This window comes from Dreissena polymorpha, chromosome 8 (genome assembly GCF_020536995.1).
Source record: "Dreissena polymorpha isolate Duluth1 chromosome 8, UMN_Dpol_1.0, whole genome shotgun sequence".
NCBI lineage: Eukaryota > Metazoa > Mollusca > Bivalvia > Myida > Dreissenidae > Dreissena > Dreissena polymorpha.
Window position 1 is genome coordinate 98323379 of NC_068362.1, and position 5733 is coordinate 98329111.

The window sequence follows — 5733 nt, forward strand, 5'->3', positions numbered from 1 at the left end:
TAGTTGATTGTAAGCGATGCGTGTCACAAACAATTGCCGTTTGTTTAATACGGTATACGATACCAACCGTTAAACATGGTCGTGTGCGTAACTTTGATCAGTGTGGATAAATTTGGAAGTAAAATCACAGAAATAACAGGCATCATTTAGCGGTGTTGCGCATAGGAAAGGCTCATACTTCGTGGTCAAAACATGGTCCTGAGCTTAACCGGCAGAAGTTGTAAGCACACTGAGAAGATATGGGACATGCAAAAAGAAACTCCTCTGAGGTCACAACTCAAGGTAAAAGGCACGGAGCGTATATTGTCATCTAGAGTACGTGTAAAAGGTAAAATAAGATGAATTAATTGAGGCTTTTAAAATCTTTACCTGAAAGAAAAACTGACAAACATTGTTTATGAATGTAACAATTGAACCATTGCTTCGGCCTATAAATGTCTGTATTGCAAGTTTATCTTATATGTGAATCGCAAACTGTATAAAACTAATAATGTATTAGATGACATAACATCATACGTGAATTTATTAATGCTAAACTTACATTTTATCATGCTGCACCTGCATTAAGGTATTCTATATTCAGATGTATTCTGATTCAACTAAAATAGAACCAGAAGTCTTAAATAAAGACTCTAACTTCATGACAATTAACATTTATTCTCCAGGCTTTACAGGTCATGAAACAAACAAGCACATGCAATTACAAAATTAATCCGCACGTGGATGCTAACTGACAAAATATCGGGAGGGGTTGGGGTTATTGTCGCTGTTGTGTACGTCTTGCTGTTGTTTAGTCTGGACTATTTTTCAGCAACTACTGGTCAGGATTCATAGCCGCGATGTGTGTGATGCGCAGTAAACATGCAAGGATACACCACTTTTCTATACGACTTGTGCATCTTTTAACCCTTTGCATGTTGGGAAATTTGTCGTCTGCTAAAATATCGTCTGTAGAAATTCTAGAATTAGCATTTTCTTCGATTTTTTTTCAAAGAATACTATCAGAATAGCAAACAGTTTGGATCCTGATGAGACGCCACGTTCTGTGGCGTCTCATCAGGATCCAAACTGTTTGAAAAGGCCTTCAAAATTCGGTTCCAGCACTGAAAGAGTTAATAATGTAATAATACTATATCAGTGTTTGCGTTTTGTGCATACTGATATGCACGTATACATGTATTAAACAATTGCTATGCACTTCTAACGCATAACTGGCATTTTTTTTTATATTTATCTACGGATTTCGTCAACATTTGGAATATTAACCACTCAAAAGCATTTTAATATCTCATAAAAATGTTTAAAGCATTGATCGACGCTTCGATGAAAAACGAGCAATACCACTATACAGCACGGAGTGTATATTGTAATCTAGAATCCGTGTATACAGTAAAGGCACAATTTAAAGAGACGCAATATAAAATAGTTATTAAAAGTTTAAATCATTTCACAATTAATCTCATTTGAAAGTGCACAAAAGAAAGTATCCATTCCTGTTCGCTTCGTATCATTTGCAAACTCGTTTTATTGATTGCTCTGATGACAAATTGGCACATTCATCTCATCGAGGACACATGACATCCTTAGAGAGCCCACGGAGTGTATATTGACAGGAGATGAATCGAGTATTTGACCCTTACTGTAGTAAATTCAATCTTATGCAAAAACTATTCATCCGATTTTATTGGTTTATACGTTATCTTGTTGCTTATTAATTCCTCTTTCAAAAAAATATAACTTTTAGTATATTCCCGTTGTTATTAATGGATTTATAGCGAGTTAAACACAAGAAATACACATTTTATGTTTTACCACCGCGCGTTTAAACGTGTTGTGGCTATCGATCTTTTACGATTAGCGTACAGCGAAGTGCCGAGGTTATACATTTTGATGTACCCACTCACGTCTTTTGTTAAATTATAGTTTCATTTCTCGGCCGATTTTGACAAATTATATATCATTAGAAAGCTTACGTTACGTAGTAAACAGATATATCAATATATATTAAGTTTTTCTTCTGATTTCGACAGCCCGGCGAGTTATAACTTAAACTTTTGCAAATATCATACCGTTTTGGAGTTTTAGAATCTAGATTTACGGTTGACATGTTCGTACTTAATACCAATTTGTAGCGTTTATATTTGGAGTTCAGTTTTAAAAATTACATCTTGCTTAGGAGAATAGAATTCTGTATACGATAGAAAAAAAATTTGTTTAAAAACGAAAGTAATTAAGGAATGAAGGCGGGAAAATGTAGCGCGCGTTCCTAACGCACTGAACTGATGCTACGGTCTTGGCGATTATGCTTTTGTTTAGAAACCGGCCATTTAATTTCTTTTGCCATCTTAATATATTTTTTAGGGAATATATTGTAGTATTTTGTTCACGAAACATATCAATAAAGCTTATTATAAATGAATCTTAATAAATTAACGATTTCAGCTCTTGTTTATAACACAGAAAGGGTGTAAAATTTATGATGAAACAGCGTATATAGCGGACCCTCTCGATATTATTCGGCTTTGCATGCATACTTGAAATAAAATGGGTGTCAAAAACATTCATCGTTTGCTGTTTATTATCAATAAGGTAATTATGTATAATTATTTGAAATGTTATTTACCTTAAATTATCAATTTATTAAAGATTCTTGAAAATCACGGTCCGTGTTACGCGGGTCATTTCGTATTTTGACATCAGGGCATCATGTCCAACTATTGAAAATCAGATTTTTTTCACCGGGACGATGACGGCTTGGATTTAGACAGGCAGACAGATAGTTTATTCAGACTTAAACAACAGTACATCGTCTTCAACTCAAATATATAAATTATTTTAAGACGAATTGTTAGGTGATTACACATATAGCAGTGATGATTCTGAGAATGTTGCCATGTTTTTTATCCGTGTAATCTAGAGTCCATGGTTTGAGCATTTTTATCGCGGTGTTCAATAAAAGATATCTCAATAATCTTGTTTATTGATAGATCTGTGGTTTTATTGCCCCTGTGTTCAGCACAAGCCAATTATCTCGTTATTATCAGATACTGTGCCGACCAATACTAAATAACACTATGGTGTCATACGCCACAGCAGGGACCTATACTTGTATATTGGTCCCTAACCACAGGTGGCAATGTCTGGTGAGTTTACACTTTTTATGATACCTCCATGTCTTCTCGTGGTATTAGTGGTCATTTCTTGGAGTAATGTAACGCCAAATACTAAATTTTGCGTTTATAAGATATGTAGCGTATTGAAAACATTTATAGTCATCTGCCCATACAGATTGCCATAAACTAAATACTGTATAGATGTCAGCCAGCTAAATCACAATAATTATAAGTGCTTAATACCTATACATGTACATTTTAAACATTTAAAAAATCTAATACTTAACATTTAACGTATTTAGCGTGTACCGGTAAAAAAACTCCGTCATTTCGTAGTCCTATAAAGAGTGTATGGTAGTGTACGGAACAACATAATTAAAAACAGCATTCTCATTTGACCACAACGGGGTTAAATAATCTTTCCGAAAAATACAAATAATACAGAGTTTTAATTTAGAATTCTATATATTTATAACTCTGTTAACTTATAAAGATATTTCAATATACATGCATAGACAGTTGACCGTGATTTTCAAGAATCTTTAAATAATTTTAATTAATTGATAATTTATGGTTAATAACCTTTCATATAATTTTACATAATTACCTTTTTGATAATAAACAACAAACGATGAATGTTTTGACACCCATTATATTTGAAGTATGCAAAGCCGAAAAATATCAAGAGGGTCCGCTATACATTTGTATACGCTGTTTCATCATAAAATTAACACCCTTTCTGTGTTATAATCAAGAGATGAAATCGTAAATTTATAAAGCTTCATTAATACTTAGCTTTATGGATATGTCTCTAGAACAAAATATTTCAATATATTTCATAAAAAATATAATAATCATGGCAAAGGAAATTCAATGGCCGGTATCTAAACAAAAGCATAATCGCCAAGACCGTAGCATCAGTTCAGTGCGTTAGGAACGCGCGCTACATTTTCCGGCCTTCATTCCTTAATTACTTTCGTTTTTAAACAATTTTTTTTTCTATCGTATACAGAATTCTATTCTCCTAAGCAAGATGTTATTTTTAAAACTGAACTCCAAATATAAACGCTACAATTATGTATAAAGTACGAACATGTCAACCGTAAATCTAGATTCTAAAACTCCAAAACGGTATGTTATTTGCAAAAGTTAAAGTTATAACTCGCCGGGCTGCCGAAATCAGAAGAAAAACTTAATATATATTTATATATCTGAAAACTACGTTACGTAAGCTTTGTAATGATATATAATCTGTCAAAATCGGCCTAGAAATGAAACTATAATTTAACAAAATACGTGAGTGGGTACATCAAATTTATAACCTCGGCGCTTCGATAGAAGATCGATAGTTACGACACGGTCACGTGACTTAGACACAACAAGATATTTGGCGTAACGGTCCCGTTTCATATCCGTGTAATCTAGAGTCCGTGGAGAGCCGATATAACGGTCGATTCTCGGAAACGGGACTTTTTAAGGGGATCCAGACATAAGCCCCCCAGGACAAAACCCCCCCAATGAAAAAATGAACATTTGGACAATTGCCCCCCAGAAGAAATGACAGGTAGGATATAAGCCCCCCAGTGCTTATTTTGCATCTGGACATTTGCCCCCCAGTGCTTATTTTAGGAGTGGACATTTGCCCCCCAGTGCCTAATTTTAAACGACATTACTTGATTGAGCAGATAATCATGTGCAATTATCACCACCTTTTAATCCTTTTGATTGATTAAATACAGAAGCCTTTAATTTTCATTAACTAGTATATGGAAACAGGTCAATCCCATGTCCCGTGCGCTACAAAGGGTTAAATTGATGTTCGCGTCTTTTGACGCAACTGGCAACAAAATATTGTAAATGATAAAGTTTTGAATGAAGAGCAAACGTTCGTTATGTGTGATGTGAACCTGTGTAGTGCACATGCTCCACCTGTGGTGCCAGCTTGTGTCCAACAACATATGCTGATTTTACGACTGACAATTCTGTATTAGTCTTATTGCTCATACAATTCAAATCTTATATTACAAATAACAACTATGGGGTTTTCAATCATAATATAATGTTAAAAAGAAAATTAATAATTTTTACATACTTCAATTGCATCAGGAGACCATTCCCGCACGTGGTCCAGAAGTGCAATAGATGACCTATTAAAACGTTAATGTCCATAATTTTCTCACACAACAATGTGCAAAATTTCAAGTTGATATCTTACGCCGATTTTGATAATGTTGAATTATAAACGTGTTGCCTTACAATTGCCTAAAAGTGTATGTGTTGGCAACCACCTGACATGATGCTATCATTATGTTGTATATGAAATAATAGTCAAAAGGTCGCCGTGGTGTAATGGATATGGTGTCCGCCTAGCGACTGGGAGGTCATGAGGTCGATCCCCACCACGGGAGCGTTCTTTAGATCTCTCCCAAAGACACCAAGTACTGATTCTAGGGCCAGGAAACGGCCTCGATAGCGTTTATATAAGCCACAGGCTTTCGATGCAATCGAGCTAAAACAAATAGGTTTAAACTAACTAATATTAGTTAATTTCTGTCCTATGTACTTGTATCAAGGAGGGAAATTTCAAATTTCACTTCTATAGAAAAAACAAAAACTCAGC